Genomic DNA, 25,248 nt, shown 5'->3' with positions numbered 1-25,248 from the left:
AAATATGATGTACCCACATGAATATGTGTTTTAATTTAACCTACTTTGGTTCTATCGATCTTGGATCAGTAATATGGCATACTTCTAAGAACTTGGGAATTCTTCATTTTGATTTCCACATGTTCATATTTAATATATAGAAATATGATATTTTGTGTTTGACCTTCTATCCTGCAACTCTGCTAAAATCACTTATTCTCAGAGGGTTTTTAGTAGATTGTAATTTTTAACAGAGGCAATGTGTTCTGCAAAATGGGATGATTTTAATTCTTCTTTCCAATATGTGTATATATTTTTTATTTCCCTTGACTTTTTATGGCAAGACTTTGCAATAGTATCTTCAATAAGAGTGGTGGTAGCAGACTGCCTTATCTTATTTTTGAAATTAGAGTGAAAATTGAGGGACCTGGGTGGCTCAATCAGTTAAGTGTCCAGCTCTTGGTTTCACTTCAGGTCGTGATCCCATGGGTCGGTGGGATTAAGCTCTGTGCTCAGCAGGTAATCTGCCTAAGATTCTCACCCACCCCCCTCTCTCCCCTGCCCTCTGCTTGCATGTACTTTCTCTCTGTCCCTCTCTAAAATAAATAAATAAATTATTTTTAAAAATTAGAGTGAAAGCATTCAGTCTTTCATCATTAAATATAATGTTCACTGTAGTTGTTTTTTTAAGATGCTTTTTAGAAAATTGTGGTAGATAGCCCCTATTGATAACTTGCTGAGATTTTTTTTAATTATGAAAGGTTGTTGGATTTTTTAAAAATACTTTTTCCATGTCAATTGTTACAATCATATATGTATTATATATATATATAATACATATATGATGTTTTTCTTTATGGTGATGTGGTGGCTTACAGTGATAGATATTTAAATGATGATACAGCTTCACATAGCTGGAATGAGTCCCATTTTGTCATGATGTCTAATTAATATCATACATCATTGCATTAAGTTTACTAATTTATTGAGGATTTTTACGTTTACATTCATCTAAAAGATTGGTCTGTAGTTTTCTCTTGTACTGTCTTTGTTTTTGTTATTGTGGTTACTGGCCTTATTAAGTGAGTTGGGAAACATTCCTTTTTTTTCTATTTTCTGAAAGAGGTTGTATAAAATTGGTGTTAATTCTTTGAATAATTGATAGATTGCCAGTGAAACCATCTGGGCCTAGAAATTTCTTTGGCAAGTTTTTAAAATTTTGAATTCAGTTCTTTCAATGGACATGGGCTATTCAGATTGTCTTTCATCTTGATTAAGTTTAGGTGTTTGTGGTTTTCAAGGCATTGATCCATTTCTTCCTGTCTAATTTATTTGTGTAAAGTTGATTGTAGTATTCCCTTGTTATCCTTTTAATGGCTGTAATGCGTACAATGATAGCTTTTCTTTCATCCCTGATATTGGTGATTTGTGTCCTTTTTTTTTGTCTTTGTCAAGTCTTGGTCTATAGGTTTATCAATTTTATTGATTTTTTTAAAGAATTTTTTTCATTGGTTTGTGTGTTGTTTTCTATATTTTCAATTTCACTATTTCCTGCTTTTCTTTTATTATTCTCTTTCTTCTGCTTCCTTTGTGATTATTTTGTTCTTTTTTTCTAGTTTACAGCACTGTTAACTTATATAATTGACTTAAGGCATTTCTCTTTTTAAAGTAAGCACACCTTATTAAAACTTTCTCAGCACTAGTATACATGTGTCCCACACATTCTGATTTGTTAATTTTTATTTCCATTCAGTTTTATGTATTTTTAAATATCTACTTTCAGACTTCCTTATAGGCCATGGGATATCTAGAAGTATGTGTTTAATTTCCAAGTGTTTAGAGATTTTCCTCTTATTTTCTGTTACTGATTACTAGTTAGATTCCATTATGGTCAAATAACATAATCTGTATGATTTCCAGCTCTTTCTTTAATTGATTTTCTGGTTTAATTTTTTTGCAAACTGAGAGCAGACACTATGATTTCTGTTCTTTTAAATTTGTTAACATGTGTTTTGTGACTCAGAATGGGGATTATCTTGGTTGTTCTTTGTGAGCTTGAGAAGCTGTGTATTCTGATGTTGTTGTAAGCAGGCTATAAACGTCGTTTATATATCTGGTTGATGGTGTTGGGGAGTTCAGCTGTATTCTTACTGATTGCCTCCTGGATCTGTCTGTTTCTGATAGAGTAGTGTTATGGTCTCCAACTATAATAGTGGATTCATCTATTTCTCTTTGCAATTCTATCAACTTTTTACTCACGTATTTTTATACTCTGTTATGAGGCATATACACACTGAGAAATCCTGTGTTTTACTGTATTATTGACCCCTCTAACATTAGGTAATGCTCCTCTATCTCTAATAATTTTACTTGAAGTTTGTTGTGAGGGAAATTAATAAAGCTACTCCCACTTTCTTTCGATTAGTGTTAGCATAGTATAATTCTCTCCATCCCTCTACTTTTAATCTGTATGTTTCTGTATATTTAAGTGGTTTTCTTGTGAACAGCATATGGCAAGGTCTTGTTTTTTGATCCATTCTGACAATCACTGTCTTTTAACTGGTATATTTAGACTATTGATGCTGAAAGTGATTTTTGGTATAGTTGGATTAATATCTACCATATTTAATATTGTTTCTATTTGCTGTCCTTGTAATTTGTTCTTATTTTTTACTTACACACTTCTGCCATTTTGTTTTTAATTTACTTCCAATTTTATTGAGGTATAATTGACAAATAAAAATCAGATATATTTAAGGTACACAACATCATGTTTTGTTATATGTATACAATGTGAATTAATTGACATATCCATTATCTTACATAGTTACCTATTTTTTTTCTTGGTGAGAACACTTAAGATTTACTGTCCTAGCAAGTTTAAAGTATACAGTACAGTATTAGTAACTGTATCACCTTGCCATACATCAGGTCTCCAGAACTTACTCATCCTGCAACTGAAACTTTAACCCTTTAACCAGTATCTCTGTATTTCCCCACCTCCCACCCCCTGGCAACCACCATTCTCCTCTCTACTTATATGACAGGCTTTTTCATATTCTACATATAAGTGTGGTTTTAATTGAGCATTGTGTATATTCCATTTTCTCTCTTAGGATATTAATTACACTTCCTTTTTACTTTTAGTTGTTGGCTGTCCTAGTATTTGCAATATACATTTACAAATAATCCAAGTCCACTTTCAAATGCAAAGATACTGCCTCATAGGTAGTACAGGTTCCTATGATAACAAAATATTCCTAATTCCTTCCATTCATTGTATCATTGCTGTCACTCATTTCACTTATACATAAGCATACATGACACAAGTACAATGTATGTATATACAAATATATTATAAAATGCATTCACGGAATTATTTTGAACATGTTTTTATCTGTTATATCAATTTAGAAAAGGAAAAAATGAAAGTTTGTGTCTTACCTTTATTTATTCTTGTTTCAGTATTCTTCCTTTCTTTTTGCAGACAGGAGTTTCTGAGCTATATCATTTTCTTTCTCCCTAAAGAACTTGTTTTAACATTTTTTGTGAGGCAAGTCTCCTGAAAACAAACTCCCTCAATTGTTTGCCTGAGGAGATTTTAGTTTTGCTTCACTTTTGATGGATAATTTCACAGGGTACAGAATTCTAGGTTAGTGGTATGATGCAGAAACTTTACTGCCCTATAGCTCCATTCCCACTCACTGTCACTGTGCCACCATTTTTATACATATTATCTCTGTATATCTTTAATACAGCCAATAGTAGATTGTCAAAATTATTTCTTTATGTAAGTATATGTCTATTGAAAAATCTAGTAGAAATGGAAGTATAAATATACTTAACAGAGTTTATTTTATTTTATATTAAACTTATGTCCCATTTATTCCTATGAATTCATGGTACCATTTGGTTTTATTTCCTTACTCCAGTATAGCTTCATTCACAACCCTTCCTTTGTATTTATTGTGAAATATATATTTGTGCATGTTACATGACCAAAATACAACTTTATAGATAGTTTCATGTAACTTTTTTTTTTATTTTTTTTATTTATGATAGTCACACAGAGAGAGAGAGCGAGGCAGAGACACAGGCAGAGGGAGAAGCAGGTTCCATGCACCAGGAGCCTGACGTGGGATTCGATCCCGGCTCTCCAGGATCGCGCCCTGGGCCAAAGGCAGGCGCCAAACCGCTGCGCCACCCAGGGATCCCAGTTTCATGTAACTTTTATATCAGTTATGATAAGAAAGGAACATCAATATGTAATTATACTTGCCTAATTATCTACATAATTGTTTTTACTGAGTATCTATTTTTCCCATATAGATTTTATAAGTTTGGTGCCACTCTTTTTATGCTGAAGAACTTTAGAATTTCTTATTGCAGGATTCATAACAGATTCTTTCAGTTTTAGTTCATCTGGGAATATCTTCATTTTGCCTTCGTTTTGAAAGATAGCTGTGGTGGATATAGGAGCCTTGGTTGTCAGTTCATTTATTTGTCTCAGCACTTTGAATATGTTGTCCCATGGCATTCTGGCAATGTTTCTCGTGAAATACCACCTGTTGGTCTTATTGGTGTTAATTTCCACATGATAATTCACTCTTGTTTTCAGTATTTGTCTTTATCTTTTTTGCTTTGAGTGTTTTGACTATGATGTCTCTTGTGGATCTTCTTACATTTACCCTCGGAAGTAGATGAGTTTCTTAGATGTATAGATTAGTGATTTTCATCAAATCTGGGAACGTTTCAGCTGTTATTTCTTGAAATAGATTTTCTGTTCCATTCTCTCTCACTTCTCCATCTGGCATTTTCATTATGTGAATGTTGGTACTCTTGATAGTGTCCCACTTTCTCTGAAAACTTCACTATTTTTTGTGTGTTCCTTAGTTTACATAATTTCTATTGACCTATCTTCAAGCTTGCTGATTCCTTCTTCTGTTGTAATGAATCTAATTTTAAGTCCTTCTAGTGAATTCTTCATTTTGTTTACCATAGTTTTCTACTTTAGAATTTTAGTTTGCTTCTTTTTAAGAAATAAAATAATTTCTAAGTTGTTGATTTTTTTTTTTTGCCAAGGTTCATTTGCCTTCTTGTTTGTTTGTTTCGATTATAGCTCGCATACAATGTTATATTAGTTTCAGGTGTAGAACAATAGTGATAAAAAAAATTTGGTACATTACTCATTGCTCACCATGATAAGTATAGTCACCATCTGCAGCTGTGTAATATTATTACAGGTTATTGACTATATTCCTTGTGCTATATTTTTCATCTCAATGACTTATTTATCTTATAACTGGAAATTTATATTTCTTAATCCCCCTCATCTCTTTTGCCCATAATCCCATCCATCTTCCCTTTGGCAGCCATAAGTTTGTTCTCTGTATTTAAGAGTCTGTTTGGTTTTTGTTTGTTCATTGGGTTTGGTTTTTGGATTCCACATATAAGCATATGCTATTTGTCTTTCTCTGACTTATTTCAGTTAGTGTAATACCCATTAGGTCTATCCGTGTTGTCACAGATGACAAAATATCACTCCTTTTTATGACTGAATGATATTCTAGGGTGGAGTGTGCCTGTGCACATCATATCTTCTTTATCCATTATGTTGATGTGTGTTTTCCTAGGAGGCAGGGTGATAAAATTGGACAAGTTTTGTGTATATGGGTTCCCAAAAGTATTGGTATTATTTTCTTTCAGATGGGTATACATTTATTCACTTTGTTAGTAGTCTTTATGTTACATATATATATGTGTATATATATATGTATGTGTTACATATATATATACATATATATATCAAATATATAGTTTACTGATACTTCAAAAACAGGTAGCTTTATTTAACTGGACTTCTATGCTGTGTACTCTTTTGTGTTCAGCTTGTTTTGCTAAGTGTAATGTCTGTGTAGTTGTTTGTAAAATACATTCACATTTTGCTTTCTGTGCCTAATATTCTATTGTATAAGTATTTCATTGTATTGACATTTATCCATTTTACCATTGCCTGCCATTTGAGTTGAATTTTATTTGGGGCTACTTTGGATAAAGCATCTATGTACATTTTTAAATTTTTTTAAGATTTTATTTATTTATTTGACAGAAAGAAAGAAAGAACACAAGCAGGGGGAGCATCAGGCAGAGGGAGAGGGAGAAGGAGATTCCCCGCATCTATGCACATTTTAGCATTGTTAAGGGCCTGGATATTTTAGGTACTAAAATGAGTCTTTATTTTTGTGACTAAGGTGGCCAGACGATATTTTTTTCTCTAAATGAATGAAGAGTTGTGGAACATACTTATCCACAGAGTTTTATCCACAGAGTACAGAGTATAAATGGTAAACAAATTTAAAACGGCAGTGAAAGGCCCAGGGAATACATTTTTTTGGTCCAGATTGAGTGATAGTTGTTAAATAAAACGGTTATGTTTCCACACATTAGAGAAACACCAGTGGTACTTTGGGATTAATTTACCTTACATAATGTAATAACAGAGTAAGAATTGGTGCTGAAATATCCTTTTATCTCTTGATTATTCACTTTTACAAGCAGGTTAAGCAATGTACTCTTTCCATGACACCATTTTCTGCATTGGCCTTAGATTTATAAAAGGGTGGTATTACTGCCACCTGGCATTTGATTATTGGTGCCAAATTCCACCATTTATAGATAGAAGCAATACAATGAAAATGGTAGCAATCATAGAAAGCAAGGTTATCAAAAGAATGCCGTATTTTGTTTCATTAGGAAATAAACATGACCTTCTCTCAGCATCAGAGGGCACTTATATTCATCAAGAAACAATTATGTGATTAAAGTATACACAGTTTAGGCTTAAAGAAATGGTCATTGTGTTTTAGCTTTGCTTAAATGGATATGCAAATGAAGAGATGGAATCAAAATGCCTAAGAATTGGTAATATTGAGAGTTACACCTAAGAGAAAACAGTGGTATTAAAAGGGAAATGGAACCTATAGTAATAATAACAGTTCCTAATTTTTTGAATGCTTACTATGTGTGTGTGCTGTGTAAGGAACGTAGAATATATTACTGCATTTAATTTCACAAACACTAATATATAGAGATTAATAAATATTTTAATGATGCCACTGGGATATCAGAAGTACACAATTTGGCCATGGAAACCAAAGAAACTGAGTTATATCCAGACACTTAAAACACTCTAAGTTTCTTCTTACACCTTCACTGTAGACAATTCACAGATGGATTTTTTTTTTTCCTGGTGAACAGCAGTTTTGGTAAAGATACTGTGGCTAAAATATCCTGGTAATTGTGTCAGATTTTGTCCTCCATTTTCTTCCTCCTTCACCCTTTATTCCTCTTGTATCTTGTCTCCTCCTCCTCCTCTTTCATCAACATCATCATAATCCTTATCTATGATGGTGGAGCATGATTTTTCTCTACAAAATGAGGTTTGCCTACATAATCATTTTAAAAATGGCAATAATTAAAAACTCAAATAAAATTGGCTATCTGCTATGTCAGCTGTAGCTCGGTTCTCTCTGCTATGTGATGAGAGACAAATAGTCTAAGAGAGGGATTCTAACTTAAAAGCAATGCAGAATTCTATGTGGAAAAACAGTCAACATTTCTCTGTAGGTTTAAAGAAAGAAAACCACAAGAAATATATGAAGAGAAACAAAAGTTTTCCCTTTTTAATTATTCTTATTTAAAAAGGCAGATTTATGAAATTTCAAAGTAACCTTTATATATTTAATGTGTAAATTATATATATACACACACAAAATGTGTAAATACATACATAACATATGTATAATGTATATATAGGTATAGTAATATTCTAGCGATATGTGTTAAATCATGTATATTGAATTGTGTAGCAACATATATATGAAATGTGTGTGTGTGTGTGTCTGTGTAGTTATATAGTAGTAATCTTGGAAGTGTATGTGAGAAAATAATAATGACAGAGAAGTACCCAAATCACAATCTGTAAATACTAAAAAACATAATAGATAAAAATTTTCTCATTGTGTGTATTAACTAGATTTTATTAATACAGAAAGAACTCTTACTTTGGGCAAAATATTATAATTCCTTATTATTTAAAATATTTTATCACTGTTAGGTAAGAATGTCTATTAAGCATATCCAATTTCCTATGTCCTTATTTGCATTTTACCTCAAATTTCATTTATAGAGCATCCACTCTTCGAGGTATTGTTTTATAAGGTGAAATAAGGCATAACTTTGTCTCCCATAATCCAGTGGGAGAGATGGAGAAGTAAACAGATGGTGTCTATGGAATAGGGAATGATACCGAATAGTGAAAAAAGGGTGCAGATGATGTCTTGGGAGCAGAGAGAACAAATGCAACAGGCAAGGATGCTTGAAGGTCTAAGTTATGTTCTTAATACATAACAGTGGCACAGCAGTCTAGTAAGTGCATCTGAGGGAAATGCAGCATGATCCATTAGGTTCCAGGAGAAAACCAATAGAAAATTTTCTTTTAAAATGATGAGGTCATGAAACCTGGCAACTGAGTAGTTCAAGATTAAAATTATATAAGATAAAGACTTGCAGTGCCACCCAAAGTAACTTTTTGAAAGTTCTACTTCTCCAACATTTAATACATTAAAATTTTTTGATAATAGGGGATCCCTGGGTGGCTCCGCGGTTTAGCACCTATCTTTGGCCCAGTGCGCGATGCCGGAGTACGGGGATCGAGTCCCACGTCGGGCTCCCTGCATGGAGCCTGCTTCTCCCTCTGCCTGTGTCTCTGCCTCTCTCTCTCTCTCTCTCTCTCTCTATCATGAATAAATAAATAAAATCTTTAAAAAATTCTTTGATAATATATATCTTTCTAGTATAAAATGTCTCTAAAGAGTCTATATTAAAGTATTAGGGGGCGTTCTCCCTCTCCTCCCCACCCCCTTGCTCATGTGTGCCCATGCGCGCGCTCTCTCTCTCTCTCAAAGAAATTTTTTTCATTAAAAAATAAAGTGTATTAAGTTCAGTCTGTAATATTATGTAATAAAAATCTAATCTATGTACATTTTTGGATAAAATCACAATTGAATCCTATCGTTTTGAGTTGCTTAAATGCTGATGCTAATATTCACTATTTTAGGCTAAGTCTAATAGACCTCTGGAATACAAGGTGACAAACACTTCAACTAAGGAAAGCTTTATCAGTGTTAGTGTTACTCGTTGAAGCCATAGTATATAAATTTACTTTCTCACCCATAAATAGAGTCTTTCCAAAAGTTATACTTACATCAGGGATTAAGGTAAATTCTTCAAAGGCATTCTTTTTTTTTTTTTTTCAAAGGCATTCTTTAGCCTGCTTCCTCTGTCTTCACCCATTTTTCTCCACTGGCTTTTCCCATTAGTCTCTAATCATTTGTTGATTCTCAACAACAACAACAACAAAAAAATAGAGAGAGAGAAAAAAAAATAACCATTAACTGGGCTCTTTCATAATCTCCTGGCCCACATTGTCTCCTCACCTTCTTTGAACCATCAAAAATGCAATATTGCCTCTCAGATGGTCACTTGAGGGTGAGTAAGTTGCTCCTGAGCACAAATATCCCAATGTAGTGGGATTTTTTTTTATTTTTTTGAGTATCTCTCAATTCATAAATCTGAAACTGGGAATTCTTGACTGTATTGTTACTTCTTTGGTAATGAAAGCTTTTTAAGATTACTTCATTGATAAAGATGGTATATATAATCCTCTTCACCATTACCAGTAGACATATTTAACTTGTCCATATTAGACTCCCTTATCCAAATTCTGCATGGACACACATATATATTTAGAGTTTAGATTTTCCTCATGCTTTCTCTGGCAAGACCCAGTATTTATAAACCATGATATGAAACAGTCCATGAATAATCTAGCCTTTTCTTTCTCTACCACACCTTTTTTCTCTCTAATCTAACTAGTTATAAAATCCTCAAGATTCCACCCTCTAGATGTCTTATAATGTTATTCCTTTTTCTCCATCCTTAATACTCCAGCCTCAGATTTTTGCCTCATGAACTTTGCTCATTCAGGTACTCATTGTCTCTGTCATGCCCTCACAAATGATCTCAGTACTAGAAATTCTTTGAGTGAAACAAGCTTCCTTTCCCTTCCCCTATTCTGCATATATTATATTTGTCTTATTTCTGGAATGTTCTTACTCATTTGTCTCTCTTTATCATACACTCATTCTTCAGTTATCAAATCACATGTGCCATATACTCATTCTACAGTTACACTCATTCTTCAGTTATCAAATCACATGTGCCATAAAGAAGGATAAACGACATATTGGATATCTTGTGTGTAAGCATTTTGAATGTGCGAGCCTTTGGATACAGGGTAATGGTTAGCCACAGACTCATGCGTCTCTGCGCATCACCTTCAGTTTCTTCTGGACTTTGCAGTGCAAGTCACTTACTACATATACTTTCTAAGTCAGGAATAACAGATGGTCTCTGAGTCGTGAATTAGTATCTTAGAGGTTTCTAATGTTTCTGAAAGAATATCATAGGTTCCTCCTCATGGTACTTGATGACCTGTCCTCTAAAGTCCTCATGGCATGTCATTTGCATGTATGGTAGTTTCTTGGACTTAAAATTCATTAGAATTGATTCCACTTAAGGAGTATACAAACTATCCTTGGTTTACCCCACACATAGCCTTTTCTAGTTGTTACCACCTCATGTTGGATGTAAATACACACCCTGCAAGATACTCCTGTGTAAGAAAGATGAAGTTGCAGGCATTTGAGTGGCTCAGTTGGTTAAATTTCTGACTCTTGATTTTGGCTCAGGTCATGAACCTCGCTTTCAAGGTTGAAATGCTCAGTGGTGTGTAGCCAGTGCACTGCTTCTTCAAGGGATTGTAGGTGCTTGAAAGAATATTGTATTCATAAGACTCATAGTCTTCTCCCCAAGGGGCTTGATGACCTCTCCTCAGTGCAGTTGCCTGCTCCTTGCTAGATGTCATTTATTTTGCCAGGATAGAATAAATTGGTTACATTTCTATCTAGATGACTCATCCTGTGTTCACTCCACTCAGGACTGTTTACACTCATTATACAACATGTGATACATAATATAAACATACACTCAACAGGATATTCCTTGTGCAAGGAAGATGAAGGTGATACTCTGAGTAGGCCTAGTAATGATTTCCCCAAAACTACTTCTCCTGAGTTGAACACATTCATTTTCTGCTGAGCATGACCGTAATTGGGAAGATTGTGCAGCAAAATCAAGTCACTGTCATGTTATTTATGTTGTTCTTCACAGGTCAGAAAGAATGTTATGTTCATGGATCTAAATCTCTTCTGTTCAGGTGTTTGACATCTGTCTAGTTAAAACCCTGGTGGATTTAGTAAGCCTGGCTTGATATTTTTTAAATCCATTGCATTGAGTTTCTCAAGTATCTCTCTCTAAGTTTATATTATACAGTGCCTGCTGAATTAATACTAAAGTTGGCCATCCTAAATTTATGTTCAGACCTGGGAAGAACAGGCATCTCTTAATTCACTGTGGTGCAGATTCAGATGTTCCTCTGAGGTGCAAAGGAATATAAAGACCATTGGGCTAAAATCCTTCTGCTCAAAATGTGTCACGTCCTCTCCTTCACCTCTATTCTTATTTTTTCCCAACTTGATGGCAGTAAGTTGCTTTCATTAAAATGCATTGGATTTGTCCCCCCTAGTCACTTGACCTTTGGTAAAAGGGTTCAGCATTGGCTGGACAATGATCACAACCCCCTTGAGATAATGGATCTCACCAGTCCTGAGAAGAGTAACGAGTGTATCATTTCAGGAGAGGGATGCTTCACATTTTCCTTACATTCTGAAGAAATGCCAGTTTTCCCAAGCCCTTGGAAATGCATTTCTTTGCAAGCACTCAATACATTTTCTATAATGCCTTGCTGTGCGGTCGTTCAGATTGCTGGCCATGAAGGTGCCTGACTGAGAAACTTGCTTGGGTACCATAAACTGTACTTCCACTGTCATCATCTCCTGAAGCACATGCTGGACCATCATCACCACAATCAAACATTTGTTCATGCACATTTCCAGCCCTGAAAAAAATGACTGGTCTGTCAGGTCACTGAAATACTGCTTCATATATATGTCGCAGGCCTGAAATTATGTTACTGCCATGAGGCTGAATCCTTTTTTCTCAAAGAGGGTAAGGACCTTTCCAATAAGTTTCCACTATAAGCAGCCACACTTGAAAGCAGTGAAGGTGACAGACTTAGAACGCATTGGATTCTTTTCCTCAAGAATCACTATTGTTGTGTCCACATCCTTCAACACCCGCTGCTCAATCACTTCAGCTGGCCCTGAATCCATGTCGTGCACTGACACTAAAAAGAATGGGTAATCATTTCAATGTAGAGTTTATGAGAAGTTCTTGAAAAGCCCAAAGGGTAGTTGTGTTCATGATTCTGAATTCCTTCTGCTGAGAGTGACTGCTGGCTGTCCTGTGATACCCAGCTTGGTGAGAAAAGGAAAGGTCTTGGTGTAGAAGGTACTAGATTGATCCCCCCAGTGCATGTCTCCTTTTGTGTTTACACCCTTTAATGGCTGCTGAACAATAGCTCCAACTTGCCCTCAGGTCATGTACTTTACCGGCCCTGGGAAGACTGACTGGTCTCGATAGTTAATATATTGCTGCTTCATGGTTTCCTCAGAATCCTTAGGGAATGCCACGTTTCTGAGATGGATTACCTTCTTCTCATAGTGTTTGATGACTTCTTCTGTAAGTCCCCATTGCATGCCACTGGACTAGATGGTAGTGGAGGTAGCTGGCTTAGAATTGCCTGGATTACAACCCCCAGAATTAATCATCCTATATGCACTCCTGTCAAGGCCAGTTGTACTATTTTTAAGTAGATGCTGCCAGCTTTGAACATCTATACTACAAGGGACACAAAGTGGCTTAATGTCATTAAAGGTGCTAGTCTAGAACACAGTGGATTGGTTTTCCTCAGAATTGTTGCCATCTGTTCATCACCTTCTGCTTCTGGTGAACTTGGTTCCACTTGACCCTAAATTCACATACTTTGCCAGGCTTTGCAGAAGGGGCGATTTACCAGATCAGTGTTTTGTTTCATGTATGTTTCAGAAGCTCTGATGATTTTCAGGGTACTGATGCTTAATCCCTGCTGCTAAAACACTTAACCACCGCCATAAAGCTTTGCTGTATGTCATTCTGCTGGATGGCAGTGAGGATAGGCTGAATATTTGCCATGGTTGGTTAAACTGGTGGAGGGCTGGAGTGGCAGAATGAGGTTCTGGAACCCGGTTTACCATTTTTAAAGTGCCTTTAAAATTATTATTTCTTTATATTTTTTACAAAGTCTCTGGAGTGTGAATAAGGCAGTAATGGGAGAATGAGAAAACTGAGGGATAAGTATTTCAGCAGAACAGGTCTGTGATTACTGATGTGTTGTTTTTGCTGAGTCAGTCCTTTTTTAAAAGAAAAGTGTTAATTTGTGTCTTCACTGTTAATTCAATTACTTCATTTTTGGTATATGCTTTATTATAATTCATGTAAGCAAATTGATTCAGTATATGAAATGTTTACTCTTGATTTTTATCATTTTTCTCTCCACCTAAGCTGTACCTCTTCAGAGTGCATCTCTGACCATCTGTCTAAAGTATCACCCTAGGAGATTCTCTGAATTCCTGTCAGTCTTCCTGTTTTATCTTTACATTATTTATCAACATCTAATTTTTATTTATATATTTGTTGATGTAAATTTTGGTCAATATGCAGATTCAGTGAGAGCAAGGACCCTGTTTTTGTATCCCCTTCTTTTATCACATTGTAACAGTGTGTGATATACATGCATACAAACATACATATACATATAACTACACATTTCTGCTGAATGAAAGCATGCATGAATTAATCAATTATGTCCACATAGATTTCTAAGGAATATAGAGTTGAGCCACAAAAAGTGCACAGTGGAGTGTAAAGGAATCATGACTAAAATGACTACTCACACACCTACCTTCTATAACCTCACAGAGAGACACTCCTATTAGCAGTTATTTAGCATACTACATAAATTAGCCAAAAATGATTTTGTATTTTGGTCCCTAAGTCTTGTGCTATTTGACAACTGAGAACTTATTAGCTCAAGAGCCCACCAGCCCTGAACTTAAAATTTTTCACATTCATTTGTTTTAAGCATAAACCAAATAGGCAGATTTTTAGCCAATTAGAGCTTGCTTTCTTTGCATACCCTGTGAAACTATGCCATAGATAAGATAAATCCCAGGACTGTGAGGACCATGATGTTGTCCTTTGAGATTTCTGACCCAGTGACTCTTTGCCTTGTGACTGAGTGACATCACCGAAACACATAAGCTTCCGCTCCAATCCCTCTCTCCCCCAGGAGTTTTCTTGCCTTCCTCACCTGCTGGAGGAACCTCTGCACAGTCTCATGCTGTGAGGGACTTCTCCCACATGCAAACCTGTCAAAGCATATTCCAAATAAAGCTTGTGTTGGCTACCTTATTGTGACCTTATCTTTTTCCTTGATCAGCCCTGCAATCCCTAGAACTCCCTATGTAGAGACAAGAAAGGCAAGCAAAGCAACAATGAGATCTTCGATTTATAAGAGTCTTTATAGAACATATTATTACATTTCATATATGTCAAGGAGTTATGGGCTTGGGATGAAGAAATTTTTTGCAAAAAGCACTATGCTACAGCAGTAATTACTTTGGCAGAAGTTTGTGTACAGTGAACTACTAACCCAGCACTTAAAAAAATCAATTCAGTTTATTAAGGATAGTTAAAGTGAGATACTAGTTTAGAAAATTCAAAATCTAAGACATCTGCAGTTTCTCCTTTTCACAGTGAGTGAAGAGTTTTTTTTTTCATTTGTATCCCTAATTATGTCCTTTATATAAATGTTTCTCACCAGTTCTACCAGTGTCACCTGCTTTCTTGCTGTCCATCTGTTGTCCCCTAGAATGTTTTAATGGTTTTCTGACTTGTCACTATGCCTCCAAACTTAAGACTTTAAGGCTCATCATCCATAATCACACTATCCTGATCTTTGAAAAAAGGAGATTTATTCATGGTACGTCTACCTTAAAACTCAGTTTTGGCTCCTGTTACCTTGAGAAGTCCGAGTCAATCCCAGAATGGCATTTATGTAAAGACTCTCTATCTTTAGATAGAGTTGAGCACCTAACTGCCCTTTTTGTATTTGTTACCATTTATGGAGCCCATAACCATATTAAGACCTGTTAGACTCAGCATATAAACAGACAATAGAATGTCTTATCTCTCCGTGTTTTCCTTGTACCTTGTACTGCTTTTGGCAAATGGTAGATACTCAAACATGTTGATGGGTTGGTTGCATCAGTGAATGAATAGAGAATTGAGTGAATGTCTGAAGAGTTTAAGTTTTCATTTAATTAGAATATATTTTAAATACCCATATCTGAATATGTATTTACTTGTGATTCTTGTTGTATCTAGGGCTTGTATCTAGGGCTCATGATTTTAATTGTATTCAGTGAATAATAGGCATATATGTTTATATACATAATAAAGAAGATTGGATTAAGAAAATATTTTTTTCTCAATCATGTATCTTAGAAAGGTTTTGTTTGATTTTATTACAACTGTTTTATTGGCCTGTTCCTCAGTTTGATATATTAGAATGAATAAAAGCATACAGAATATGGAAATAGATAAAATATCATTTGTTATCTTTCCATCTTTATGAATTGCTTGGTTTCTAAATAAAGGAGAGTTTATTCAACTAATGAAAAATGCCAACAATTTTCTATCACATAAGAGTGGCAAGAAATAAATGATCTTTTGTTTTCTATATGCATATAAATATAAATAGAAGATATTTTCAAAGAGGAATTATTTGTCCAGAAATGGTTTAAATGAAAAGAGTATCCCCCTGCCACCCTCTGTCTCTCTTTCTGAGTTGTTATAACACACCACATTTATAAAACTGGCATTTATCTCCTGAACTTACGTCAGAACAAACCAAGGAATATTTTATCTTTAGAAACTAACTGGTCATTGTGTTTAAAACCAAATGGATTCTCTTCATTCTTTGAAAAAAAAAATTTTGTGTGTTGCTCTTTACACAAGCAATGTATAAATATTTACTCATTTTCTACTTTGTAAGTTGGTAGAAAGAATTATTTAGTAGTATAATATAACTCTAAAGAAATTTGCTGAAATTAAGTCAGTGGCAAATGTAGGATTAAAATATAAAACATCAGTTCTTCATGAAGTTACATAAGTAATACTTTCTGAAGATTTAGAAAGTTAATTTCATTTGAACTTATCTGAAATTAATGTTCAGCAAGAGTTTTAGCATGGATGACTTTGTTTCAAGGATTTTATATATCCTTTAGGTAAATTGTTTATTTCTCCATTTTGGTAGTCATTTTATTCAGACTAGTTTTTTCCTTTTATAAAAAAATAGTTTTGAAAGTTTTTGGGAAATGGGATTTGCAATTATATCCTATTGTTAAAGTATTCTATTTATCATTTATTAAATGCTTGAACTTGCCTTGTCCAAATACAAAAAGTTCAAGTAGCATGAACTAGAAATGGTCTCTCATTGTTCCTCAAAAATGTCTTTGAAGCCAGTTCAATATGATAGATAATAAATTTTGAAAACACAAAAACTATGACTCTAAACTAGAATCAAGTCCTTTTTAAAATAGTATGTACAAATAGAGCAATAAACTGTACTCCCTTGAATAAAAGTCAGTTTAAATAATTACCCTGTCAGGAGGTACGCTGGATGAAGGCTTGTAAACTGGATTGACCCCTTCAGAAGAGTAGAAAACTCAGATTATTTTAAGGAATGTAAGCTTCATGTGAAATGTCATTTTATAAATTATGTTGAAATTTTTAACCTCTCACTTAGTCATATAAAAACTCTTTATAATGAATCAGAAAACTTTTTAAGGATAGCACAGTAATCCCATTTCCTTTTTCCTATTGTTTAAATTCAACATATATAACCCTAACTCCATTATTAATTAAATTCACACATTTACATCAGACAATAGGCAATATATGATATTGGAGAGCAGATTTAATTTGCTGTTCATGTCTAAGGACAATATAACCCCTTAAGCTACATTATTTGCAATGATAACATGTTATATTTCATTAGAAAAAAATCAGTCATTTATATATATATGACTAGACGCTTGCATTTGATTGTTAGAGTAGGATGAAAGTCTAGGTCTATATTAGATTTTTTAAAATATTTTTTATATTTTTTGCAAAGTTACATTTTTTACAAAGTTATATTTTTTTCTCAAGCATCTTTGCCTTGGAAGAACATATAATGGAAAGAATTACAGAGAAAAATGTTATATAGATAGCTGATAATAGATGCTGAAACTTCTATTTTCTTAAAATTGATGGAGTCAGAGACAAAGGTTTTTGGAACCAAACTGTCCTTCATTTAAATGTAGAAAAGTATCAGAAATGGTTTGTAATGAAGATACATGTTTGTAAGAAATAATATACTTTGAAAGAATTGGTGAGTTCACTTTTGTTTTATTTATGTAACTTTACTGAAAGATAGAGGTTAGTAGGACATTAACATTTATGTTAACTACTTTTCATTTTCTGAAATACATCACATTATCATAAAAATTAGCATTTCACAGTCTTTCAACATTGCACTTCATAGTTTAGAGTTTATAATTAAGTCATAGAGATGTCAAACTGAATGACAAATTCCGTTTTACTGCTCAGAGGAGTCCTGAGTCTTTTTTTAACTTTATTGGGATATAATTGACATATAGCATTGTACAAGTTTACGGTGTACCATGTAGTAAGTCTTATTAAAAAGAGAACTATTTTTCGTTTTTCAACACCTTGAGACCAGTGTCGAGGGGAGATTGACAATGAAATATGATAGTAGAGCAGACAAGGGCTCACTCTTCACACTCACATGTCCCTCGCTAACACAACCCTTGGTAAGTGTAGCAAAGAGATAAAATGGAAATCCCTACTGCTTTGAGATCAATAACTATAGACTCTATGCTCCATGAAGTTAGCTAGCACATGTGTCTTGCTAAATGATATCTCTCCATCACTGACCGCGTGGCCAGGCATGCAGAAGATTGTATCAGTTAACCAATTGAGTATGTTTATAAGCAATTGCTCTGAGATCTGAAATAAATTTCATATCAGTCATAGATAATGATTGTTAAAAGATCTGATAATGATTGTTAAAAGACCATGGCTACAAAGAGCATGGTGCAGTGCCTGGTACATTAAATCACTCAAGTAAAATAAAAAGAATACAATAATAATTACCTATATTAAACTGCAAATATACAATGAACATATATTGGCAGTTTCTTAATATAAATTGTAATTTTAGATTTGTCGCAGTGACCTGATTACTTCATTAGGCTCATTATCACAGGATATTTGAAAACCTGTTAACATAAGATTTAATTTGCTGTCAATCAGATATGTTTAAATTTTAATACTACTGAAGATAGAAATTTGATTTTTTTAAAACATCAGCATAAGGAAGAGAAAGAAAACAGTTATTGGGAGTTTTTAAATGCTCTACAGAACTGTGGTTTATTTTAAAACTCATTTAAATTAAAATATATTTTTTTCATTTTGAGTTTTCCTAGTAGTTTAGTATTTCTTACAGAGCAACATAGGTAAAAATGAAAAAAAAAATTGGCAGTATAGTACACACATTATAAACAACTAGTAATTTTGATATTTCTGACATTTCTTTAGAGTACTTAAATGTAGTTCCTATTCAGCACTTTGTGGGATTGACAAATTGCAAAGGCTCTTTTAGCTCTAAGTCAAACCCTGCTTGCATCCAGTGGAATAGTAATTGGACTATACATCACCATTTTAGCTTTGATAATTGCCTTTTTTATTAGTATATTTCATCTTTGGTTTTTTGTACCTCTTTTGAGATATATGTTACAAGGATCATTTATAAATATAATACAATATGATATGTGTATATGTATTCTCTTAAATGTGTACAAATAAGCCTTATTAACATGATAAATACTGGCTGTGTCCAAAGATAAGGAAGTAGCTTACAGGAAAAAGTTGAATGACTGCTTCAAACACCCAATGAGGGTTTTCATTGTTATTTATCAGTCATCTTTTGCAGTATTCCCCTTTCACGGTGCTTCTGTGAAACTAAGGGAGACAAAGGAAGCTGGACCAAGAATATCACTTCCACACTTACTGTGACGTTGTGTTTTAAATACTAAATGAAAGTATATTTGTAGGATCATTAGCTTACAATCTGTTGAACAGATCAGTATTCAAATATGAGTTCAGAGCAGAGGTTGGCAAATTTTTTTCTGTGAAAATAAATATTTTATATTTTGAGGACCATCTGGTTTCCATCTCAGCTACTCACTATACTGTAGTATCATGAAAATGGCCTTAGATCATACATAAATGGATGAGCATAGTTCTGCTCAAAATAAACCCCTTTTATTTACAAAATCAGGTGGTGGCCAGATTTGGCCTGTGGACTGTTAGTCCACTGGTTTAGAGGATAGACTCTCTTATGTCCATATTTCCCAAGGCAGATTCCATTGACATAAAGTCAGAACAAAACTTTATATAATCATTTCCAAGCTATTCAGTGATACATGAAAATTAAATGTTTATAACTAAAAATTGATATTCAGATAGAAGCTGGGTTACCTGTTTATTAAGTATTAAATTAATTGAACAGAGGACATAATCAATTAAAGAATAGTGGAGATTCATTTGGAAAAAAACAATTTATATATCTATATATCTTTCTGAAAGTATAGATAATTTGAATGTTATACGTTTTTATAAGATGATTATGTATTCTATTATGCTGAATTCATGTATATGTATCCTGTTAAGTTGATAAATGTCAACTAGAACATAGGACTCAACTTTGAATGCACATCTGAGTTCCCTTAGGAGTTTTAAGAATCACATTGAAATACTTTATTTTATTTATGATCATGGCAGAATAACTGATAATATGATTGTGCCCCACTACTCCCCTTCTGCTGCCATGAACAACTTAAAAAGTGGACAGAATATATAAAACATATCTTCTCCCACTCGAACAACTGGCAGTGCTGGGTCCCTGAGACAAGGAAAAGAACCAGGTGATCCCTACAGTAGCCTCAGACTTCAGTCTGGAGGTATTTACCCTCCCTCTGGCTGAGGGGAGGTGATTCCAAACTGAACATGGTGTACTTTCCAGGCTTAAAAGAGACGACAGTTTGGAAGGCTGAAGTGTCTGCAATTTGTGGGATGGAGTATCATAACAGAGAGTTTTGTACTGAATGAGTCTCATATTATCTGAATTTGGTCTTGAATGTTTGGCTAAGTAAATGTCATGTGCATAAAGTGAGACTTCACAAGGTCATCCAGAGAATAACTATCAGAGAGCTACAAACTGAACAGTTCTCAAAGTTCCCATGGGGTTGGAACATAACCAAAATAGAATAGCCTTATTGATAACCATGAGAATTCAGTAGAGGCCTCAGAAAAGCCTCATTATAGGAAGAAGGCTATATTACCTCTAGAATAAAAGCTAACTTAGACCCATCCTAACAAAGCTTAGAAAAAAGTCTCAAGAAGAAAATCCTGTTATCCAAGTACATAAATGTCCGAAGTGAAACTCAATATTCTTTCAAGGAAACCAATGATGTCTAGACAACATTAACATTCATAGTATCTGGCATCCAATCAGCAATTACTAAACTTCCGTGTAGCATGGAACAGTGACTCATAACCAGAAAAGATCAGTTAGAATGACCTAGAAGTGACAGAATAAAATTGACAAAGAATTAAACAGTTATGATAAACATTATTAAGGAAATAAAGGAAACATGAATATCATGAAGAGAGAAATTGAAACTTAAAAACAAACCAACAAAAAAAGAAACTGCAAGTTGGAAGTTGTACAAGTTGGACTTGGGGAAGCTATGCTGTGGCTGCATTCATTCTCTTTTCCTAGCTCACTTTCCTTCACTTGTCAGAAATAAGGAAATAGTTATAGCTAATGCTCTGCTAATGTTGCTTCATTTGGCATATATAAATGAAATATTATTTATAGTATACATTTATATTCACTTTTACTGGAGATTACTCTGTAAAACTCATATCTAGTACAATTAGCTGCTGAGATTATTTAAAAGAATTGAACTAATTTGACTATTAAATATATTTCTTAAATCAGCTGCCATATGTATTTGTTAAAATTCCAATGAAACAAAATCATCAAATATCATTCAAGGTTAATTTTTTAAAGTATATAGCTGCACCACATACTTGAAAGTTAAATCTGAGTCTGATTAGAGGATGTTTTTCCTTAATTCACTTTCATTTTCCCTTTCAAAAAGATTTGCGTACCTGTTCTAAATTTGACAAGGATAATTTACTATATTTTTCAAGCAATTTCTGGATGTTCTAAAGATATATCAGTAACCATCATATGCACCCATAATTAATGCCGGAGTTGAGTCAGCATACAGAAAGTGTGGCCTTTGGATGGCAACTCTTGGCTGAATTCCTAATGTTCTGTTTCAATTTCTGATGAGGTGATGAAGTGGAAAGCTTGTACGATGTAATTTTGCCATATGTTTCTTTTGGGATTTTTGAAAGGGGATCAACGGCTTAAAATCACCAGATGAAACATTTCAGCTTTTTAGAGACTAGAATGAGGAAGGTCAAAGCCAATGCTTTTTGAAATTCTACCTGAAGTTCTCAATCCATTCCAAATAAACCCAATATAGTAATACTTATTGGGACTATAATAGTATGATGTGAAATATGGTATAATTCATACATAATCCATATGTTTTGTATTAGAAACAGATACACTACTAGTTTTTCACACAGCAGCATAATACCAGTACTTTAAAAGATAAACATTTCGATCTAAGTAAGCCCAATGCATGATGAGAATTTATGAATAATAGTTTTTAATAATTACCTTTAAAAATCTCTACTGTAATCCTAATACTTGCCAAATAAATTCATTTTGGATGATAGTCTGTAGTTAGGATTTGCTTACATTTTAATCTTTATAATGTTTGCATAAAATGAGCATTAACCCTACAGAACACCAGTTTCTAGGGACACCTGGGTGGCTCAGTCGGGTAAGCAGCTGCCTTCAGCTCAGGTCATGATCTCAGGGTCCTTGGATGGAGCCCTGCATTTGGGCTCACTGCTCAGGGAGGGTTCTGCTTCTGCCTCTCTCTCTACCACTCCCCCTCCTGCTTGTGCTCTCTCACTCATACTCTCTCAAATAAATAATTAAAATCTAGAAAAAAAAAAAAGAACACCAGTTTCTAAATGTTTGAAACTGATATGATTTAAAACAACATTTTTTTGGGCAGCCCGGGTGGCTCAGCGGTTTAGCACTGCCTTCGGCCCAGGGTGTGATCCTGGAGACCCGGGATCAAGTCCCGAGTCGGGCTCCCTGCATGGAGCCTGCTTCTCCCTCTGCCTGTGTCTCTGTCTCTGTCTCTGTCTCTCTCTCTCTCTCTGTCTCTCATGAATAAATAAATAAAATATTTAAAAAAATATTTTAAGAAAGGCAATAACATATGTTCATGTTTTTTAGAAAAGAGAACTATAAGAATGTTGATTGAGCGCCTGGGTAGCTCAGTTGGTTAAAATCTGCCTTCATTCAGCTTAGGTCATGATCCCAGGCCGGGATCCTGGGATGAGTCCTGCATTGCACTCCTTGCTCAGCAGAGAGCATGCTTCTCCCTCTCCCTCTGCCTGCGGCTCTGCTCGTTCTCTCTCTCTCTCTCTCTCTCTCTCTCTGTGTCAAATAAATTTTTTAAAAAAGAATATTCTGACAACCCATCAGATAATCAAAACATTATATTTTTTTAAGGCATGGAAACCATTTTAAAGACATTCTACTTACCCAGCCAGGATAAATAAAATAATAGAATATTCCAAAGTAATTGCTTAAAACAAAGAAATTAGGACCACTCTAAAGTTACAGAATCTTTCTTTCCTTTAATGTTTCTGATAAGACTGATCTTATTTTACCTGTGTTACTTGTCTATACCTTTCGGTTTTTCCATTAGAATAATTTTATTTTTCTGGAATAATAAGGAGCTGCTATGTTCTGTCTCCCATCCCCACTCTATCAAGAATGTAAATGAATTTTTAGGCTAGCTCAACTAGAAAATAGTTCTACTTTGTGTATGAAATATATATCTTATACAGAAAACAAATGGATATATTATTCATTGTGTTATATTAGCTTTCTTTCTGAGAAAGTATATATTTACCATTATAGAAATTTCTAAGATTATAATGGAACCTATTTATTATTAAAATAGCATGACTTTTTCAGACTTCTGTTCCTTTAATTTTTTTTTAATGATTTTCAGGGAAAAGTACAGATCTTGTTAACATTTACAAAGTATTTTGCACAATTTGATCTGGCTTATCTGTCCTCAGCATCTGAGTATGAAAATTTCCAAGCGTATAGAAAATGTGAAATGCTTGCATAGTGAATATCCAGAAGACACCTACCACTTAAATTCTGCAATTGCTAAGCTAACATTCTTGGTATATTTGTTTTATTTCATATCACATACCTATCCATTCCCATATTCATCCATTCTCATATTCATCTGTTAATCCATTTTACTCACTGATGCATTTTACTCCTAAACACAGCAGTATGCATATCTTTATCTAGAGTTCAATATTTGTTTTTAGACCTTACATTCCTAGAGGTGAAATTCATACAGAGTGAAATGAGACCTTAAGTGTATTATGCCATGAGTTTTGACAAAAGCCTATACTCTGTAACCTCTCAAGATATGAAACAGATACAAGTCCCTATCAAGATTTGAAATACTGCCATCACCCCAGAGAATCCCTGCATGTTTTTCTCAAGTCAACTTCTTAGAAGTAACTCCTGTTCTGATTTTCCCCATAGTTGAGTTTTGAGCTAAGCCTATTTTCTTTGCTTCTAGTTTCCCCACGCCCAAGTAGTTCATTTTTCTTTTTCGAATTATTTTTATTGAATTATAGCTAATATACAATGTTACATTAGTTTCAGGTGTTCAGCATAGTGATTTGACAAATCTATGCATCCTGCTATGTTCACCACAAGTGTAGCTATCATCTGTCACTATACAACACTATTACAGTATCATTGACTATATTCCATTGCTGTACCTTTCATCCCCATGACTTATTCATTCCATTACTGGAAGCCTGTATCTTCTACTCCTTTTCACCTATTTTGCCCAACCCCCTTCTCACTTCCCCTCTGGCAACCACCAGTTTGTTCTCTGTATTTGTAGGACTGTTTCTGCTGTTGCTTGTTTTTAGTTTCTACATGCAAGTTAAATCATATGGCATTTATCTATCTCTAATTTATTTCACTTAGCATAATACCCTCTGGGTCTATCTGTGTTCTCAGAAATAGCAAGATCTCACTCTTTTTTACTGGTGAGTAATATTTTTTCATATTTATATACCACAACGTTTTTATCCATTCATCTATCACTGGGCACTTAAGTTGCTTCCATATCTTGGCTATTGTAAATAATGCTGCAGTAAACAAAGATGCATATATCTTTTGGATTAGTGTTTTCACTTTCTTTGGGTAAATAGTGGGATTACTGTATTGTATAGTATTTATATTTTTAATTTTTGAGGAACTTCTATACTGTTTTCCTTTTTTAAAGTTTTTATTTTTATTTATTCATGAGAGGCACAGAGAGAGAGGCAGAGACATAGGCAGAGACACAGGGAGCCCAATGCAGGACTTGATCCCCGGACCCAGGGATCACACCCTGAGCCGAAGGCAGACAGATGCTCAACCTCTGAGCCACCCAGCCATCCCCTATACTGTTTTCCATAGTGGTTGTACCAGTTTGCATTCCCACCAGCAGTGCACTAGGCATCCTTTTTTACCTAATCCTCACTAATACTTGTTATTTCTTGTCTTTTTGATGCTAGCCATTCTGACAGGTGTAAGGTGATATCTTACTGTGGTCTTGATTTGCATTTCCTTAATGATGAGTAATATTCAGTATCTTTTATGTGTCTGTTGACCATCCCAGGAGTCCATTTTTCATACTATTCTAGAATATGACACCACTCCTATAGTGAAAATCAAATACATAAAAAATAATATAAATTAAAAATAATTGACCCCTTTCCCCTTAAACAGCGTTAAACATCATGACATTCCACATCTATTAAAGTTTG

General features: G+C 34.2%; 1 long non-coding RNA gene across 1 annotated transcript in view; it reads left to right on the top strand.

Moving 5' to 3' along the window:
* The window catches only part of LOC119868187, an 88,210-nt gene that overhangs the window by 20,009 nt on the left and 42,953 nt on the right, over positions 1-25,248 (top strand). The gene's annotated exons all lie outside the window — the stretch shown is intronic.

This window comes from Canis lupus, chromosome X (genome assembly GCF_011100685.1).
Source record: "Canis lupus familiaris isolate Mischka breed German Shepherd chromosome X, alternate assembly UU_Cfam_GSD_1.0, whole genome shotgun sequence".
Taxonomy (NCBI): Eukaryota; Metazoa; Chordata; class Mammalia; order Carnivora; family Canidae; genus Canis; species Canis lupus.
The sequence above is the reverse complement of the archived record's forward strand: the minus strand, read 5'-3'. Positions and strand labels throughout refer to the sequence as shown.